Genomic DNA, 21,052 nt, shown 5'->3' with positions numbered 1-21,052 from the left:
AAGAATGCTGTCCCTTCGCAGCGGGCAGCTTCCTCAGCTGACGGGCGCCCCAGTCGGTTCCCAGGCTATACACACTCACACACACAGTACTGTTCACACTCACACCAGTCACAGTGACTCTAGACTTCTGCCTTATAATTTTGCAGTGCGCCTTATGCTGATCAGGCTGTGCACTCCTTCTCCGGCCGGACTGAGCTGGGACTTAAAACCCACCCAAACCCTGGGGATGGGGACTCGCACCCGTCCCCCTGGTATGCCTTACGGTGGCCAGCCTGCGTACCCCCTGCCTGGTACACCTTACGGTGATCAGCCCACCTACCCCTTAAGTGCACTGTTACCAGACCAGAATTTAGAATTTAGGTGGGAATTTAAGACTCACCTTTTTGGTGCCTCTCGTTGCCGAAGATCCCAGGTGAACTCACCCAATGGCACCAGATGATCATTTGGAGATGAGAGGCCCTGACAGTGGTCACCTAGGGTCCCACCTGGGTTGCCAAACTGTTAGCGTAGCTAACTGTAACTGTCACTATTCTTTAACACATATAATCATAACAAAATGAATCCCTCAAATGCCAGAAAACAGGTAATATGCACAATGGCTGAAGAAAAGGTCTTCCCTACTCACTTTTAATTTTGTATTTCAATTGAGCAGGCAATGTAGAAAATTTCAGTTGGCTCCCACAGAGTTTCACCGGAGCAGGGCTGAACCAGAAGGTTAGTTTTAATAAAGGATCAGCCAAGAGCCTGACTCCTAAAGGGGCCTTAGTGAGACTGGCACGTGTAAACCAGTATATGCACCTGTGATGTCCTGACATCGGTGCACACAGCAGGTATGGGCAGGCAGGTGGGCTTTCTTGCTAGTGCAAGCTAGAAGGAACGGCCAAGGAGTTGATGTATGAGTGCGCTGAAAGAGGAACATAGATTTCTTAAAGCATTTGACCCCCATTGCAATGTAAGTATGACTTCCACACTTCACCTTCCATCCATACACCATTTTCCCTTTAAAATGAACATATTGTACTCTGCAGAGGCGGACAATTTGCGGAATTTCATTTCACTTCTTCAATCTGCTTAATGAATAACAATGAATTTGAAGGTTTCACTGGATTCTAGCATAGTCCTGGAATTTACATTAAGAGTTTTCAGATCTCATTTGATTTGGGTTCAGCTTGGAGCACCTGCCTTTTGTCTTTCTTTGCATGGCTAACTTCTGTGCCACCAAACCAAAACCAGCCACTGCATTTTCCTCTAAAAGGCAGAAGCAGCCCCTCCAATAGGATATTCTTCAAAGAGATTTATAATGCCAAGAGTTACTGCTTGGACAGATTTCACTCTTCTGGTAGTTGATATGACTCACTTCTGAACTGGATAATTGCTATATGGTGGTGAATTCATCACTTCAAAACAAAAAGGGATGTGGGTGTGTTTATGTGTGTGTGTGTGTACCAGCTGTCAAAAAAGGAGTATATCTTCAGTCTACTACTAACTTCAGCTCTTACCCAAATTTAAGCTGAGACTCTCTGTTTTACCATATTATTTAGGAGGCCCCTGAAGCCCAGCCAAGTGCTGCTAGTCTTCCGGGACCCTTCCCCCATTCCCCCAGGCCCGGGGGAATTGCCCAGAAAGAGTCAAATTCCCTGCAGAAAGGACCATGAGCTATGCTCCCAAGCATGCTAAATGCACAAAAAGTGAAGACACAGTGTTTGCAGTGGAAATGCTCGCACTAAGGCAAGGCTAATTGTGGCTTTGGTCATCTAAGCTCACTCTGCAGTGAAGACATGATCAACCTAAAGGTGGAACTGGATTTTAAAATAATCCCTCTGTCATGATTCTTATGATATCTGGCTATGTTGTCATTTACATATGCTTAGATGTTTGATAAGTAAAAATACAGATATTTGTAATTTTTTAATTCATAAATTAAAAAGTGTCAGCACAGATGTAGTTATAACTAAATTCTAGGACTAGTCAGGACCAGACTGCTTCAGATCATTCCAGTAGCAAGGACCAGTGACACGACCAGCTTAACTACTTGTACAGTGCAGAAGGGAGAAGGTAGGATTTCCATCCATTTTCCATGGGGTGTAGGAAATGGGAATGTCTGAAAATTATGGGGACATCAGCATTTCTTCTTTGAAGACCCAGGCTTCACTGAAGACAAGTTGTACTTACTATAATGTCATGCCTTGCTTCCTGGTAATTCTGAGTACTCGGTCTGATGAGAAGTGTTCTATAAGAAGGACTGTATGGAAAAATAATGAATCTTAGGATTTATTCTTTATTTTTCCTAAAAAGAAGTCCTCAATATTTCAAGAAGTGTACCTGACCTTCACTAATGTTGCACACCTATAACATTATTTAGAAAGATAAGTTACTTCCTTGAAATGAAAAAAAACCCCCTCTCTTCCTTTTCACTTCCACAGAATAGTTATTATGAAGCATTGAAGAGATGTTGACTGTATGATAGTTTCCCATTCATGTTTTTATCCTTCCTTTCCGATTTCCTTTGTGGCTTCTGTTTTGAAAGTATTGTTTCTTTATCTCTTGGCCACTGATTCCTACAGCATTTAAGTAACTTAAAATATTTTACCTAAGAGTTAGTCTAAATCTTCCAAGTTCCAAAAAAGGTCAATTGAACTTGTGTCCTTTGGAGATAAACTCCAATTTCTTGAATCTTTCTCTTGGGGCAAAAAGGAACAGGCTGCCCAAAGAGACTGTAGAATCTCTATTTTTGGATGTTTTCAAAAGTGGACTAGACAAGACCCTGACCAGCTCTTTGAAGTCAGCCCTGTTTGGAGCAGTGGACTAGACTAAAAGACTCTAAAAGTCCCCTTCAACCTAAATTTTCCAAGTAATCCATCTTTCTCTTCTGGACTCTCCCAAGATGGTTCCCAACTTTACTGAAATGCAATGTCCATGCTCAGACATTAAACTACAGCTGAGCTTTGAATGGAAGGTATTTCAGGTGTCTTACACTCCTGTTCATATACCTTAGCATTATCTTCACATAAAACTCTTGGCTCACATTCAGCCAACCCCTTAATCCTTTCCTGCACAACTCCTACCCAGTTCTTCCCCACCATATATGTCTGTAGCTGATTTTTTCTGTATACCTGAACTAACTTGCATTTATCTCACTAAATTTTATGCTATTTTTTTCAGCCTACATCCCCTGTTTGTCAAGATAATTTTGAATTCTAATCCTGTCTTTTGATGTACTTTCACATCAAAGTCCCCTCAGAGCTTGGTATTTACAGATTAAATAACCAGGAGGTTATTATACACTTCCTGATCTCTTTCTCTGTTGCATCTACCTCTTACAAATAAGCCACAGAGGAAATGTGAAAGACCAAAGGAAGATATTGTTTTGTTATTGGATGCTGCTTCTGAGCTACATTTTCACTGAGAGACACAAAATCCTCAGTTATGGCCATCTTCAAACAAAGGCAGTGTCGTGATCAAGAGGCAGTTGAAATCCTACCAGGGTGAAGGGTCATATCCTGAGCCAAGCCAGCCAACGCGCCCTTGGGACATATGTGTCCCTGCCAGAAGGGCACGGTGCAGAAGATGCACATGCCTGCGGATGGGGCAAGACTGGTACTTGCAGCACAGTGCTGCTAGCTTGCATTAACATCTTCGCTTCAGCTACCTTCCTCCTGAAAGCCCTGCTGCCTGCCTCCTCGTGCAGCAGGATGTCTCTGCCGTCACTGCGTTGCAGGCCTGTGGTTCACTGATGCCATCACATCCCTATGTCTTTAGCTTCTCCCGAGCAGAAAAGCATCCACACAGCCATTTCGTATCAGTCTGTGTGGGGCTCACAGTCAGAGGGGCTGTGTGTGCTAAATACCATTTTGACTATCCTACTGTTGTATCTGAGAATACTCCTGCTGTCTCTTTTTTTAAAATATAATACAGCCCCCCAAACTATATGTGCACTTTTGTTATGTGAACAGAATTTCTTGCACATTGATAACACTCAGTGGGAATGTATATCTGAAGCTAAGTGCTTTTTGCCATGTGCAGATGTCTCAAGCTCTGTAAGACTTGCATGAACCAGATGTGCAAATGTCACCAGTATCTTAAATGGAGGAAAGCCTCCGCAATTTATCTTCAGTTTGCTGGAGATGTAAGAAGCATTTCTTTACAAAGAACTTCCAGTCTTTTAATCACCTCTCTTTATTGGCTTCAGATCTTCCCATCTGAACTGTCTGGGCATTATGAAGCGAAAAGACGAAAGCAAATCTGAAACCTGAGCTTTGCAAAGGCTGGATCACCTCTGCAGAAAACATGCATTTGGAGAGGGCAAATAAATCTGTTGTCAACTTGAATTATGCATGTCAGTCAATATAGACAGATGTCTGTTCACACAGTCAATTCTCCATCATGTGTGGTGACGGGTCAGGAAGTAGCAGTTTACTCACAGTATGATACTACCAGTCTTGAGCTGATTCTCTCAGTATTGGTTGGGGTTTCTACACTAAACTTGAAGTTTCAGGAAACTTCCTAGTTGTTGCAGCCCCATGTAAATTCTTGAAGGCATCTTCGATCCAGGTACAGCACAAGAATGAATATGTGGTGCTGGACATGGGATGGGCTGTGGAGGAGAGCAGTTGAGGTATTTCTGCCCCTTGGTGTGGTTTCTCAATGAACTATATAATTTATTTTTGGTTGAGGGAAGGTTGGCTGTACGTATAATGAAGCCTGCCGCTTACTGTGCTTCTGTTCCACTGGCAAGGTCCCTGTTTTCTTGCCGTTTCTTCCCTTTTCATGAGTTGGACTGGAGAGAAAGTGAGTGAAGCAGTTTGTCTCAGTGCATCCTATCTGCAGAAGTCTGAAAAGGCTCCTCACATCAGAAGAGATCCTAATGTACAGTCAGAGCCAGCTTTTGCTTTGGACTATGGATCCACAGCTTGCCCCTGTGTCCTGTTTTCCCTCTGATCCTCTGCCAGCCTGTAGAAGTTCTTCCAGCTATGTTCTTCCTCTAAGTTATATTCCAGTACAAAATAACACTTGAATCATTCTCATTCTCTCACACTCTATTGTATTAGTTGTAATAGGCCAGATTTCAAATATCCATGTAATAAAAAGACATATAACTCCTACTTCTGCATTAGCTGAGTTCACCATAGAAATTCAGTTTGTGTATCCAAGTACAGACTTAGATGCTCAAATGCGAGACCCCACAAAGCATTTATGTGGAAACCGTGATGTAGAAACCTACACAATTAATGTCAGGTGTATTTTTTATTCAGAAATCACTTTTTTTTTTGCAGAGGTCAGAGCTCTTTGAATAACTCATAGGATAGGTTTAAGACTCAGTATTTAAATCAAGAGATGATATAGACAAGTAGAAATTCTGCAGTTCATGGCTGAGGTGGTCGCAAGACTTTCTGCATGGGTCTCAGTGTAAAGCTTCCGGAGGACATCCCTGTACTGATTAACAGGTGTGTACCAAAGCCTGTGTCCATGCTTGAACACTTGCTGAGAACTTTATGGGGAGATTTAACTCATCTAATCTTATGTATTAATAATTGTAGGTATCTTCATCTGAAATAATCACTCTGTGCTCCCTTTATAGTCAATGGAGCAAAATAGGCAATTTTAGACTGTGACTCATCTGACACATTTTAGACATCTACTTTAGGATGAGGTGAATCATGCTCTTCAGATGATTTTTTTTTTTTCTCTCTCTCTCTCAAGGCAGCTAGGAATACTAAATTGAGTGGAGATATCTACCGAGCAGACATCTGTATTTGGCTAGGTGGATCTTGCCCTTTCCTTCCACTTTTGCTCTAGAATACATCTAAGACAAGATCACAAGCTTCCTTTACCTTCGCATACGTAAGCTTTGCCTTGGCTTTTTCATACAGCTGATTCGCAGTGTAGTCACAGTTTTTCCAGGACTTACAATATATTCACTGGTGAAGTCCTTCAAGAGTGGTCCTACAACACTCTGTTCTTACATCTTCCCATCCTTCTGCAGACCTTCACTCTCTTCCTGGCAGCTGCCAGGAAACTGAGCAGGGCATTATAACATCTCACATGCCTTGTGAATGTCTGCAGCCTGCAGAAACACTAGTATTTGCTTAGGACTGCCTTCTACTCCTACTTTGCTTCTACGCCTACCACCACTTTTTTCATGGTGGTCAGCTGACAGGTGCCAGATGAGCACAATCACACCCTCATGGTCAGTAAGAAGAATACAGCAAACACTGCGGATCTGGGAGAAGTAACTGTATTTGGAAAGCATTTTTGGTGTGAGACATATCCCAAGTGAGCCCTGCAGAACGAAGGAGTTGAATTCTCAGTGAGGAGCACATTCACTGGCACCTGCAAGAGAGCACAAGAGGGGCATGTGTGTGCCGTTTGTGTGACAATCTCATTGGACTGCACACAAATCCCACAACTGCAGTGTGGGATGGCACATTATATAGCCTGGCCTGTGCTATAAATTACCTCAGGGCAGATGGAAAGTCGCATAGGCTGAGCCCAGGTAATGCTGTACTGACTGATAGTCTCACTTCCCCAAATGGCAGAATGATAAGATGCAATAAAGCATGGGGTGGGATGCCCCCTCCAAGAGATGTCCAAGGGACTTAGGATCACAAGGTTCATTGACCTGAATGTGATTTTTCACTCTTAAATCATGTAGGAGCTTTTGACATCTGACATCCTTTTCTAATCCTCCAGTCACTTGCCACATTTCTTACTACTTGCTTTGTCCCTTAAAAAGGATGGAAGCAGCTATGGTTTAAAACACTTACTGGAGAAAAGGGTAGAAAGAAAAGTGGGGGGACAGATTGGAATCTGTTGCCAGTTTCAGAAAAAACAGCAGTTCTATTGCTGAAAAGGAATCTGTAGTGCAATACTAAAAGATAAATTTCTTTGAGAAAGAAATTTCTTTAAGACAAATCAATACTGTACTGCATATATGAGATTGATGTTCATCCAGGAGAAAAAAGGACCTTTTATAAGGTCATATGAAACATTTTCAGCATTAAAAAAACGTTGCCCATTTACATTCCAGTTTTTTCCCCCTTCATTTAAATATTTTCTAGTGCAGAGAATGGTTTCAGGCTAAGAGAACTCATTTGCTAGAATTACTTTTCTCTTCGGTTTGCGCACCAAGTGTAGGCAAAAGTGTAGTTCTGCTATCTGCTAAATCTGAGCAGTATTTAACTACAACAGTAGCCCAGTTGAAACAAATAGTCTCCTTTCTGGGAGAAGAGATAATTCAGTGAAAAAGTGGCAGAGTCTTAAGAAAAGGCTCAATCCTAAAAGATGCTCAGCAGTCTGGCACTGAGCCAGCACAGCCCTGTTTTGTGCCAGGGAGGTGCTGGTTCTTTCCAGATCTTGGTAAGAAATAATGCCCACTCAAATCTTTAGGTATAATATGATGTTTAATCAGAATTTTCAAAGATGAGAGTAGAATAAAAGATTAGCAATTAAATCTTACATCCTTTCTGATGTTGGGAGCCACAAGATGATGCAGCGTTCGATGGACTTCTCAATCAGGACTCAGCACGCAGTGCAGATCTCGCCCACGGGGAGGTTCAAGCACAATGATTATGTTTACACACGTGCTAGGTCTCTGGTGAGGGCCTGCCAGCCCAAAAGACCCCAACCATCAGACAGACCTGTGTACTTGCTGCCCCAGAAGTGTTGTGTTTATGGCCACACAAAATCCCCGGCGAAGCCCCGACAGACCCCAACCAGCTGGTAGATCCATGTGCTTGCTGCCTAAAAGCATAAGGATTGTGGGTGCTGGATCTCCAGTGACATCCCCACTGGCTCGGGAGACCCCAACCAGCTGATCTATGCATCTGCTGCCCTGAAGTATACTAGTTATCAGCATTATAATCCAGCACACTGACACACACACACACTCTCCTGCTGGAGGGCCTCCTTAATAGTGTCAGAGTATTACCCAATTTGATTATTTTGCACACTCACTCTCTCACGTTAGCCATTGCCCTAGTATCTTCCCTGTTTTTTGCCAGTAAGCTTCGGCAATGGTCTGCAATTCTCCCAGGGTGCAATCTCACACAGATGTCTCATGATGAGGTTGCCCAGGGTGCCCTGTTGCTTTGTACATAACTGATGGTCCCACGCTCCAGGATCCCAGCTGTTGCTTTGTAGCTGATGCTTGCGAATCTATCTTGGAATTTTTTTGTGCTCCTAATTTTGAATATTCCAATTAAACCATATTAAACTTAAAGATTTGAGGGGGCATTCTTTCTTACCAAGATTCGGAAAGAACTGGCACCACTCTGGTGCACAACATGCCCCTAGTTTGAAAACTGTGGACCTCATTGTGTGTGACTGTCAAGTCCTCGCTTAGGCACGATGCACGATGCAAAACATCCAGGATCTTGCAGGACTGAGGCCCAAAAGAGAAGAGGAAATATCCTGGGCACAGCTTCTGGGGAGGACAGAGGTTTGTGAAATGCTGACAGCTGGTGAGGTAAAAAACTTCAACTGAAGAGATACCCAATTTATGTGCAATTTTTTTATGTGCCAGACATTTTTTAATGGATAATGACCAGTAAGGTAGCTCTGTTCCAACCAGCTGGTAACGTTCTTCATCTTTAGATGTAGGCTGGAAGCAATTAAAGATAACCCTATCATACATGCTATAGGAAGATTTGGGAGCAAACAAGATTGCTTGGCACTTGCTGTAAATTGTCTTTGTCTTTTTATGGGAGACTCAGGATATTCCTTATCTTCCTTTAAACATTAATACCCTGAAGTTTTCATATTCTTGCAGATTCTGGATTTTTTCTTTCTAACTTCAGTGTATTAGACATTGTGTCTTGAATTCCCAGCCAGATTTGAAAATAGTGACAGCAGCAATAATAGCTGAAATACAATAGTTTATGTTGTTTATTTTTACAAGAATTTGTGGAACTATTTATTTCTGGAACTTTTAGAGTTTCTGATTTTTTAAATTAATTTATATCTTAATAAAAACAGAATGATAGCCAGAAAGAATTATAAGACTGCTCCAAACCCACTGAATTGATGTGAATTTTTCTATTAATTTCATTAGCCATTGAACTAAGATGCTTTCAGTGACCATTGCACACTTGTTGCAGAAGTATAAAAGAATGGCCATTCTGGGTCAGATCTTTGAGGAAAGCAATAATTATTCAAGAGTGGCTAATCCTGGACACCTTGGAAGGAGGACCAGAATATATGGGACATTTCACCAAGCAATCACTGGCCTCTGGACACTTGTAGCTCAGGCACATCCCATAGTGGTGCTTCCCGGTGAGCTTCCTCAGCTGCCAGCCCTCTGCAGAGGACACAGGTCAGGACTGCCCTAAGTCTTCTGAAAAGCTTGTGCCACAAGATTTCTGGAGGACTGTTGCATTTAATTGGTCTTCAAAAGGTAGCATCCTTTCCAAAATGAAAGCCCAGAATCTGCATTACCTGGATCAGAAAGGACTCACGTTTCTTATCCATGTTCTATGGGGCAGTCATGGCAGGGAAAAATAGATAGGATTAAATCCAGGTTTCATTTCTTGTTACCCATCCGTCTGTCAGTCAGGGAGCCCTGGGCTGGTCAAAGCTCAGGAGCTGGGATGGCCAGACCTGCTGTTGGGACACCTTTTCCATACCTGGAAAAGCCTGTGGTTGCCTCTGTGCCTGGCCAAGCACCCGCACCCCAGTCTCCTTCACCCCTTGTCCCCACTCCAGGAGCAGTGGCAATAACCCTGGGCCAGCTCTGTGCCTGGCGTGGCACGTGCTCAGGAGGATGCACTGGCTGCCCCAGCATCATTTTCCTTCTGAATATTGTCAGGCTCTTTGCGAGGAAAGGCAGGAGACCAGATAGAAATATCCCATGGGCTGTGAGCTGCCAGTTGGGCCACTGTGAACACAGGCTTATATTGTAGGGGGGATGCCCCATGAGCACACACAAAAGATGCTGTCCTTCCTTCTGTGGAAAACAGCAGAATGATAATGGTCCTGTTTCCTAATAAGGAGCTTTAATAGAGAATTTTAATTTATGAAATTTTTGTTGTACATTGCTATTTAATTGTTTTCTTCTCTTAATTAAGTTCATCTGCCAGGATTTACCCAGAGAGCTGTATTTAAAACCTCTTTTGCTGACTATAAACACTTGCCTTGGAGAATATTTGTTTCTAAATTTTTGTTTTTACTCTGTTTGGGATGGTTGATCACAGTTGTCATAGGCTTGAGAGAGGGCTTTTGGTCCATTTAAGGAAGATTTTGAAATATGAACCTGGCAAAATTTATGTTTGGATAAAGGTATTGAAAGTTCCCACAGAAGAACCCAAACCAAACTACCCTCCCTGCAACAAATCACACTTGGATATAGATTTGCTGAGCTTCATAATAGCCACCTTAGTGAACCTGAACCTAAATTCCATAACCTGAGATGATTTACAGTCTTTGGAACACAATCATCTAAAACTTGGCTTTGTGTGGTTGTAAGGGAAAATTCCACAGCTTTGACATTTTTTTGATTTTGTTGTGCTTACACAGTTAATTTATAAAAGGCAAAACAGATGCTACTAAGAAAAAATCTATGTAAAGAAATTGAAGGAAAAAAAATAATTGCTGACTGAACTAGAACAAAAAGAACATTTTTTTCATACTTTTTATATACCACAAGTCAGTAATAGATAATGTTGCTTTCATCAGAAGAAATACGGAAATAAGAATGATACCTAACACTGGCAAATCTTTTTTTCAAAAAGGTTTTGAGAAACCACCTTGGTAATCTTAATTTGAAGTGGTTGCTCTTTCTCAGATTTTGGAAGAAGAGAGTCTTTCTATGAAAAAAAGAAATGCTTGGCCCCAAACTATACTTTGTGTTTCAATACATACTGTTGTGAGCCATAGCTCCTGCCCTTGTATTTCAGCATTTATATTGATCACCTGTCATTTTCCTTTCCTTGAGTGGTGAATAATTATCTGCATTTGTCTGACTTCAGGAGGACTGCTGTAATTATTTATAAGATGTCTACATCTTCCTTATATTTTCCTCTACAAAGAAATCTCTAGGTATGGGAAACCAACATAATGGACAACAGCCTGTACCGCAACACAGTTTCTCAGTCCATGTCCAGCAGAAGCAATGTGCTGCTGGAACACCAGGTCAAAATTTCCATCTAAACACTTCCAATTAATATATAAGTGGTTCCAGACAGGCTGGGAGTGAAAGAGCCCTAATCCTGAACAGCTGGGAGACAGCTCCCCAGCAATCCTAAATAAATCTTCCCCAAATCACAAGAAAAGGTTGGTCGCTCACAGCGACTGGGAATTAAAGCAGCTGACTTGGAGACTGATGCCCTCTGAGCTTCACCTTGCCCTATTGAGCCAGCGGGAGCAGTGCAGCTGAGGAGAAGGATCGCTCCGCAATATTCCCTCCGGGTTGGCTGGGATAATAAGCCTCCTCATCCCTCTGTGCTTCCCTTAGCCCTCTGAAATCCTGTGGGAATGGTGGGTGTAAGGACTGCCTAATTATGTAGTTGTACAGTGCTTGGTGCAACGGGTGCGTCAGATATCATTTGATATTAAATGCTCTGAGAGACAGGGTTGGGAAAGAATGGAGGAAAAAAAGATGCAAGTAGATGATGGCTAAGGAGGACTTCAGTTCCCATCTAAACATTCCCAGCTAACCCATATAAAGTGAAACAGCTTTTTTTAATGTGTACGTGAATTCCTAGGCAATCAGTCAAGCGAGCGGCCTTGTAGTTAAAGACAAAGGGCCAAATGCAGACCTGCAGTAAGCAGGCATGTTTCCAGAGGGGAAAAAAGGAAAAAGGGAGATATCCATTTACAAGGACTGAATCTGCTCTGCAGAAAGAAAAGAGTCTGTAGCAAATGATACTGTCCTTGTACCTTAAACAACTGGAGCCTCAATAAGTCTCTAAAGAGAGCTCCAGAAAATGAAAAAAAGCAAGTGTCAGACATGCTTTTTTAAGGAGATTATTTTTCAAATTGCTCTTTTATGTAGAGGGAAACTTACGCTGTCCCATCTCAATCTTAGAGTCTGTTACGATATTTGCCATTTTTCTAGTCTTCAGTGAACAGAATAATAGTTTGGTTTTTCCTTCACCTTGGAGCAAAACACTGAAACTCAGAATTATTGCCACCAAACAGATGGGGATATTTCTCATGAAGATGAAAAGCAAAGACATAATAGATGAAGACTATTTGAAAAGAGAAGGTTAAAGCAGATTCTGCTGCAATGTATTTGGCATCACTATTTTAGCAGTTTAGGTGGTTTTGCAAACTTTTTTTTTTTTTAAATATATTTCAAGTGCTGCAAAGCCTTAAAAGGGAAGGGTGAATGGCATTCATTTTTCACCACAAATGACCTCCCTGACATGAGTTCACCCTGGCCGCACACCTGGCCATACTCCAGCATTTTGGGTCTCCTGCAGCCCCATCTCAGCCAAAGGCGTGAAGTATTGCTGGGATTTCTCCATGCTTTCGGCACCGTCCCCCCCTTTCTTGGGGTCTCTCCTGCTGGAGGCAGCCAATATCTACCGCAGGCTCAGGGGAAGGTGTAGTCAGGCCGTGGGGGAGCAGACTGTGAGGCAGCCAGCTCTGGCTTGGGTTTCTCCCCTGTTTCTAACAGATGCTGGTGGATAATGGCACCGATGATCTTATGCTTGTGGTCATGGACTGCAGGTGGTGCAGGTTGGACCCTAGGACAACCCCTGTAGGGTGGATGCACCATGGCACTCTGGGTATACCCTGAGTGCCTGCTTTCGAGTTCCCACCTAACTTCCTTGCTTGGCATCTCTTCTCTTCTGGTAGTGAACACTGACTCCCAGTGATGACACAGGGTCCGCTGCATAAATTTGCAGTTTTTTGTTCTGAGCAAAAAGTCTCAACAGAGGAAGACGAATGATTGTTTTGTGTTTTTTATTAAGCTGAAGGAAGATTTTATTCACTCAATCTCTAGGCAGCTGAAAAATTTCTTTCAAAATTAATGTATGAATAATGTTGTCCTCTGAAACCAAACATGAAGAATTTGAGACCCAGCAGAGAGTTTATCAGAAAGCTAGCAGCCTGTGAAAGCCAATGCTCCTAACAGAAATTTATAGATTTTACATCCAGAAAGGAACATTGTGATTGTGCAATCTGACCTCTTGTATAACCCAATCTACAGACTTTTACTCAGAAATTCTCACAAAAGCCATTCTAACTAGACCCAATTGTCTTGAAAAGATAACTAGTCTTGCTTTAACAACTCCAGATTTTAACACCTCCTACGGGAACTTTGTCAATGGGTAATTTCTCTTTTGTTTCACATGGTCAATATATGTAGAGCATGTTTTCTGGGAGCATCAATTTTCCTTGAGAAAAGTGCTCTATTTTGCTAAGCCATTTTCTATTTTTCCCTGCACTGGAAGAAGTCCTTTCACCAGTGAAAGTTTGGGATGGGCAAGTAAAAAAGCAAAGACATACAGGATCGCACTCAAGGGAAGGTCTTTCCGTTATGGTGATTGGAGTCATCTGTAAACTATGCAAGTAGTTCATATTCGCTTGATGCGTTTTGTTTATAGACATCTCATTTCCTGGTCTTGCAAACAGGTAAAGGATGTCATTGGACTGGGGGGAAGGACTCTGATTGTTTCACTGTATTTTGAGGCTTGTTTGTCAGATTTAGGGGCACAGACTTGAAAAGGCTCTACTTTATCTGCCTCTATAATCAGCTTGAAAGTAATGAAAAACACAAACCTGTTTCTTTACAGAAGCCTGTTGCTTTTGGCAAATGACAACAGCTGTAGAGATACTTGCCACATAATGGATAGGCCTGAACTAAAACGTGTTTGCAGCCAGGGTAGTTTAGGTCAACTAGTTGGTCTGGAATTTGCTATATAAAACTGATTTGAACAAGAACATCAGATTCAAGCAGCTTCAGGCTTTGTGGATATTTGGATGAAATTTGAAATTTGCAGCTGAGCTCTAACATTCATGACAAAGACGACTGCAGAGGTGTTTGGTCCTCAGCACAGGCTTGCATGGTACAATCCTAAGAATAAATGCTGTGTTTCAGAGGATGCCAGTTACAGTGCTGCTGAGAGTTGATTTCTGTGTAAACTGTAAGTAACCCTTTCTCAAGAGAGGGCAACATCATCTGTTCATGTCCATCTGAAGAAATATATCCTGGAAAGAAAAATTCAGCAAGGTGCAAACACTTGTAATTTGTACATTCAGTGGTACAGCCCATCCCATGTTTCCAGATGGTTACTCTAGAAAAGCAAGTTAGGGAACAAAGTCCAGGGCTGATGAGTCAGGAGTGGAGAGGAGCAGAAAGCAAAATCACTGAATGGTCAAGGCTGGAAGGCACCTCTGGAGATCTTCTGGTCCAACCCCCCCCCCCATGCCCTGCTCAACCAAGGTCACCTACAGCAGGTTGCTCAGGGCTGTGTCTAGTTGGGTTTTGAATATCTCCAAGGATGGAGACTCCAAACCCCTCTGGGCAAGCTGTTTCAGTGCTCAGTCCCCTGCTGAACCCTACTGAATCCTTCTGAATTGAACCTCGTAGAAACTGGCAGAAACTGAGCAGCCCAGAATTTTTTCTGTTAATTTAGATAGAGATACTTTAGGAAAGCCAAGCTGCAATGCTTGATCCAGAGGCACTCTTTACATTATTTGTTTAGCTTTTCTGCTCCCTCCTGCTTCCTCCATCTCCTTGCTAGCTCTCAAGATAGTGTGCGGGTAAACGAATAGCCCCTGTTTTGAATCAGTCACTGGCAGGATGAATATTCTATATTGTCTTTGAGAGTACTTCACCCTTCTGAGGAAACAGGCTTCCTCTGGCTTTTTCTTTTTTTTTAGGCTTTGGTGATATTTTGTCTTGTGACTCTATGTATCATCTTACATTGTTAATGAGTGACAACCAAATGTCATTTAGCTGTACAGCAGCTTTACAGAATGTCACCATTTTTATACTAGATAATCATATCTTTATTGGGATGAGCAGACCATTACCCCACTAGAAATCTCAGTGACTTCAGTGGGATCACATCGTAGAGTGTCAGAACAAGCTGGAGGGATCTTGAAAATTGTCAGTTCAAAATCAGGCATGATTTATATTCTGAAAAACAACAGGCAGATCTGGATTTCAGACAGCTGACATGCTGCCTTGGCAATACATCATTCAGGTCCTCAGACACAGCTCACCTCTTTCCCGTGATTTATCCCTTCTCTTTCCACCAAAGTTACAACCTCCTTATTGCAGACTCTGACTCTTGGTCCAGTTGACAGCTCAGCCTTCTCCTTGCTCTCTGTAAGGCAGATTTTGGAACAAACGAGGATCTTTTGATCTCCAGCATCTCACCCCTGGTAACACAGCCATGTCACCAAAGCTGGCAGGATGAGGGTTTGAGCTTTTGTTAGAGTGTTTTTTAAGTAGGCCATTGTTTCACATTTCCTACTTGGTTCCTTTAAAAAATGCATTTGATCTAACTCCACAGCCAGTAGGCCAGAAATAAAGCAATTCCTTGGGGCATACGCACTATTCAGACAAAATAATACCAATATTCGTCTGTTTTCCCTCCCTGGTATCCAGCATCTTTGCCAGCTCATTTTTCCTCAAAGAGGAAATAACCCATTTCTGGAATTCAGATTTTCCTGACTTCTTGGAAATAGGGAGTATTGACTGTTCTGAGTAATGTTTCCCTTTGAAACCTTCTTAAAATAGTCTTTAAAATATTTGCCACTTTTGAAATGCCTAAGTTCCCTCGGGGTATAATTCTGCTGACACTGAAGGCATCTGCCAGCAGAAACTCTGGTCCTACAATTTGTTCTGCGAGCTGCAATGCCCTTTACTTGATGTGGAGAGCTGCATGAAGTGGGTCCAAACCCAGCCATGAGTGCATTTTGCTTTTTCTCAGGCTGTGTCCTGCTTTCAGACCAATCTGATGCTGACATGGGTTGAGCTACTCTGGTTATTGGGGTCATCATAGGAGGCCATCACAGGAGGGAGGGGCAATCCTCAAAAACCTCAGATAAGGAAAAAGATAAGTATTTGATCATTTACCTAACCTATGGAACCAGCCCTCCCAAGAAAATGACGATAAATCAAAAAGCAAAGCACTCCCACATTACCAGAAGGGAGGTAAAAGGCTCATAATTCTTACTGAACAAATCACATGCAAGTGAGTCATTCATAATTGCTTTATAAAAATAGTGAATAAATGCTGTCTTATTCTGTACTTGATTAAGCACATGTATAACTTTAATCAAAAGAACCTGTCTTGTGAGCATAAAGTTGCAGGAATAAAGCTCAGTAAGAAGTGGATCTTGTGGAAAATATGAATCCCATAGCCAAAAATGTCTTTGGGAGATGCAGCTCTTTTATACTGTATCTTCTGCATAAGGGTTTGCTTTTGTGCGGAGCTTGTGCTTGTGATTTTAGTCTACTTTTTTGTTAGTAAAATTGATTCCCAAGAAAGGATGGTTGAGGCAAAGATTTCACTTATCTAAAAATGAATTTCTTTATGCAGTTTTTATTTATCTACCTGGATACTAGATGGGAAAGACTGGTCAACTGTGTTTTCTCTTTGACTAATCAGTTTTGCCCATAATACAGTTTTCTCCTTTCAGTGAAGATACCAGCTAAACTCTGAATATAAAATAAAACCAAGTCAAACACTTGCATACAATGCACCAGAAGTGGAAAAAACCCATATTATACTAAAGTTCCACAACCTCATCTTTTTAAATGTAAATATTTTCAGCTTTCTGCCAGAGCAGTTCACCATCTCTACAGCTAATTTTAGTCCAAGGAATAATTTTCTCTTGCACACACATGTAAAAAACAACAGAAATGTATGATTTCGGCCTGAAAAATAGTCAGTTTCTTTGACAATTATTGCTTGAGAGCACCGTACAGTCTTCCATCCACCCACCTACAGCTCTCCTACTGACAGGTGAACAAATTCAGCACTCCCCCAATCAATATTTCAAGAGGCTGCATGTGGAAGAAAAGCCTCAGAAAGCTCTTCTAAATGAGGGCACTGGGTGTTAATGCAGCAGGTTAACAAGTCCCAAGGCACAGTCTCAATGATGGCTGTCCCTCAGGCCTATGTTAGAAAGGATGAATATTCCCAGATTGGCTGCATCTCATTCACTTGCCTGGTTCCCTCTCCCTTCTCCCCTGTGGGTAAAAGTCTACCTGAGGCATTCATGCACTCCAGCTCTGCTGTGTTCTCCTCCTCCCTGACCCTACAGACCAATGGGCATCTAAACTCCAACATATAAACTTACATGCCCACATGCAGGAGCCTCATGCAAGGTAGGCAGCTCAGCTCCCATTATCATCAATGGGGAGGTGTTCAAGGGAGTCCCAGTATCCAGTGAGCCCTAAAAGAGAGATTGATGTCTGGCCAGCTGAATTGCTCTTCAGACATCCATGAAAACACCTATGTTTTGGTCCCTTTATCTGTGAGGTGAGTCCTGCCTGCAGTGGCACTGGTGGAGGGCAGGCTGCTTGCCACTGCTCATCCTTCTCCCAGTTCAGGGAGACCAGGGGTGTCCCCCTCACAAGACATGGTGCAGCACTGTGTCCTCCCAGAAAGAAGGATTTTTTTCAAGAGATCTGTGCTCCTGTGCTGCTGATATCCTTAAAGTCAAAGTATCTCCATGTACTTTTCCAGAGTAGGAATTTGGACGCTGAGAGTACGCTCAAAACTATTTCCTTATCTGTAGACACTTGGAATGGGTCAGACTTTTATGATAAGAAGGGAATGATAAGTGAATGCAGTATTGAACTAAGGATTCATATACTTAAGAGCATTTAAGGTATTTTTGGTCAATCCTTAGCTCAAGTACATTAGGCCCAAGCCTGGCTTACCTAACTTGTGGGGATGCCAAAGTGAGTAAACCTCCTGGGTCAAATCTGGTAAAACAAAATGGTCTTCCAGCCATGGTAAGTGTATTTAAGCCTGTGGCAGTGCTGGTACTGGACAGAAATTCAGGTTTTCAGTGTTGTCAAAGCACGGTCTAGTTAGTCTTCTGTGTGTTCCTCCCTGGCCACCGTGGCTATGCACTGCCCTAAAAGAGCACAGGCAATTCTCCTCTGCTTTATGGCTTGGAAGAAAAGTCCAGTCTGTTTAGGCAACTCCCCTTAGGGTGACAGACTTGTGGGGAGTAATTGGAGCAGTAATTAATTTCATTTGCCGCAAAGAAAAGTTTTGTGCATGATAGCAGCTTGTGAGGATCAACTTTTCTCCTGGCACTTATGTCTCAGACTGGGTGTGATGACATCTTTCTTCTCATTTTCTTCTATTAATAGGATCAAGCTGGAATCTGGGCCTTTCCCTGGATCTGGACACCATGGCAACCTTGAATAATGCTTTTGTCCACTCACGTATTGATTCTTTCAACTCTTTTTGTGCCCTTCCTCAGGCTTGGCCTACTTCAAGAAATGGCTGCATGTCTTCTCAGTGGCAAAACTGTTATCAGTGTCACATGAACAAAATAACATATTCAGCCATAATCGTCTTCAGAGTGGAGACTTTTTTTTTGCCTGGCCTGCAGTGGGATAGATTCTTGTATAGCTTTTCATTTCTTGTTTTGTCCTAGAGCTTTGCTGGCCTTTATTACTAGTCTTCCAGAAAGCAATCTCAAGTGATTTATTGGCTGTTTAAGCACAGTGGGCACCAACTGGTAGTCAGCTTTCTGGAGTGATGTCTCAGCTCCGGAAATGCTATTTACTACCTTAAAAATATATATATTACTTAAAATACTCTAGAATGATTAATAAAGCCACAGTACCCTTCTAATATACAGTACAACAGGGATCCACATAATTGATATGATGCCATGTAGCTTAGGTAGATTGTCACAAAAGCCACAAGCGGCTAAAGAACGTGACCTTGGCTGAGAGGGGCAAATCACCAAGTGCCCACTGCCTCCACATCTGCAGTGGCTGAGGCCTCACACCGCCTTGGGTTAGTATGTGCACCTGTCTCTAATAAGAACGCTACTAAAAGGAGGTACAACCACTAATTATTATCTGAGGGAAAGCTTTGATACATATTTGCATGTTAATAAATGTCTTTTTCTTAATAAATGATCCAAGACTGACTCCTGGCTTTGCCAGTGCCTGCTCTGGTAGGAAGAAGATGAACATGGATTGGCAGCTAACAGCCTCAGGCAGAGCTGAGTCAAGCCCAATGCGCTTGCCCCGTTCTCCTCTGCCCCAGGAGAAGATGTTTCCCTTTCTGATCTCCTCTCCCTCCTGCAGCCCGTGGTACAGGCTGACTGCAAGGGTACGTCAGCCCAGCATTCATCCAAACGCGCCCTGCTGCTGCATGAAAAACATGCCACACAAGTGTCCTAAACTACACTGGGTCCCAAGACCATGTGCACTAATAAGAAAACAAAACTGGCAGTCAACGATAGGTGCAGTATATCCATACACTGCACGCATATGAGCTTTACCAGTGTACATTTATCCTTCTATAAAATTGGCTTCTGTGTTGGTTCAGGAACAAAAGAAAAAGAAGTTCTTACAGTAGCCCAACACCCCAATTTGATTAAAGGTATAATACGCTTTTAGTGTAAATTATAGCCTTAAAGTTAAAGGGTAATTTTTCACCACTGGATGGCAGAATCTTCCTCTTGTCTAACAATATAATAGCATAACATTTTTCTAAAATTAAAGTAAAATTGGAACTGTCATACTCAATCACGTATCTGATGACAGTAGAAGGATCTACTGGAAATGCAATTGCACGGAGGCAAAAATTATATTTTTTACAAACTTTTTCCTGACTATAACATCTGACATCTTAATATCTGTCCTGATCACATGAATTACAGAGCTTTTGATCTTCTACAGATTTGTCAGTGTCCTCCAACTTTGCCCACTTGGTCGATGTGATGCTCATCTTTATATTGAATTTTTTTTTTCTTGAATCCCTTATTGTGCCAAGATTTAGTGTTTGAATTACAGACATCACCTCACACTTGGAAGATGTGTTCAGAAAGATGCTGCAGAGTTGGCAATATTATAACCTCTTAAAAAACAAAACAAAATACTAGTTACAGATACTAAGACTCAAGTGATACAGAGTTTGGGCAAATCATGGCAATATTTTTAAAGAAGAATATTCTACTGAGGGGATGCTGTATTTTGAAATCATTGTTGAAACTTCTCAGGAGTTACTGAAAAACTGTAAACTTCCAATAGAGAAAAATAAATGCTCAAATCTGCCATTTCTCCAGTTATGTACAGTATACACTAAACAGCTTCACTGAACTATGCTTGAGCAAAAGGAGAATTAGGGAAATGCGCTAAGAATTCACCGCTGCCATGGGGAAAGCAAACTTTATTGTTAACCACTGAGGGTTTTTGTATTAGTTTTTATAAAGAAACTAAATTTCTGTCAGGAAAATAGTGTTGCTGTGTGAGACTATCAGAAGAGACCATTAAGTAATCCTGATTCTTGGTAGGGATCTAAAGCTCTGATTATTTTCTGAGACCTACTTCCATGGGCTTGTATATTCATATGAAATCCTGCTGACAGGTTTCACAGAGGTCTGAGTAACATTTGAAATGAACCACATTTTTTAACACTTGGCAATGATTATTTTTAGAGCCTTTTTAATATGTTTTTTATTTTTATTTTCAGCATTTTTTATATGTTCAAAAGAAAATCTTTCCCCAGATGATTAGCCTTTATATGAAAAGCAAAATGTTTCACAGATAGACTGGAGAGGACAAAAAACAGGGTGGGACATAAAGTAAGTTGCTTCAGGGCATGAAATGTCTGCTTATTTGTACCTTTAACCACTATGGCATGCTGTGGCAATGAGTTCAATTATTTCATTATATACTTTGTCATACCTTGTACAGAGTACTTCTTTACAAGTCTTTGTGTTATTTTTACCCTCTTTTTCCAGGTCATGCATGAATAGTCTAAGCAACACACTTTTATCAAAGTAATTTTAACTTCAATTTTAGCATTTAAACTGTTATGAATTGAAACATGCTTTGAATCACTATCTCAGCATCAAAATAAATAGGATTTTCCAGAAAAAGTAAAGGGCAAAG

The 21,052-nt window shown here is 41.7% G+C and overlaps 1 long non-coding RNA gene across 1 annotated transcript in view; it reads left to right on the top strand.

Annotated features, from left to right (window-relative positions):
• LOC112984977 (uncharacterized) overlaps positions 1-20,472 on the top strand; it is a 91,366-nt gene extending 70,894 nt beyond the window's left edge. The window contains exon 4 of the long non-coding RNA XR_010386138.1: positions 18,287-20,472. This is a non-coding gene — a long non-coding RNA (uncharacterized LOC112984977). The remainder of the gene's footprint in view (positions 1-18,286) is intronic.
• Positions 20,473-21,052: the final 580 nt, after the last annotated feature.

Source organism: Dromaius novaehollandiae, chromosome 1, assembly GCF_036370855.1.
Source record: "Dromaius novaehollandiae isolate bDroNov1 chromosome 1, bDroNov1.hap1, whole genome shotgun sequence".
NCBI classification, from domain to species: domain Eukaryota; kingdom Metazoa; phylum Chordata; class Aves; order Casuariiformes; family Dromaiidae; genus Dromaius; species Dromaius novaehollandiae.
Note: the sequence above shows the minus strand (reverse complement) of the source record. Positions and strands in the feature narration are given on the sequence as shown.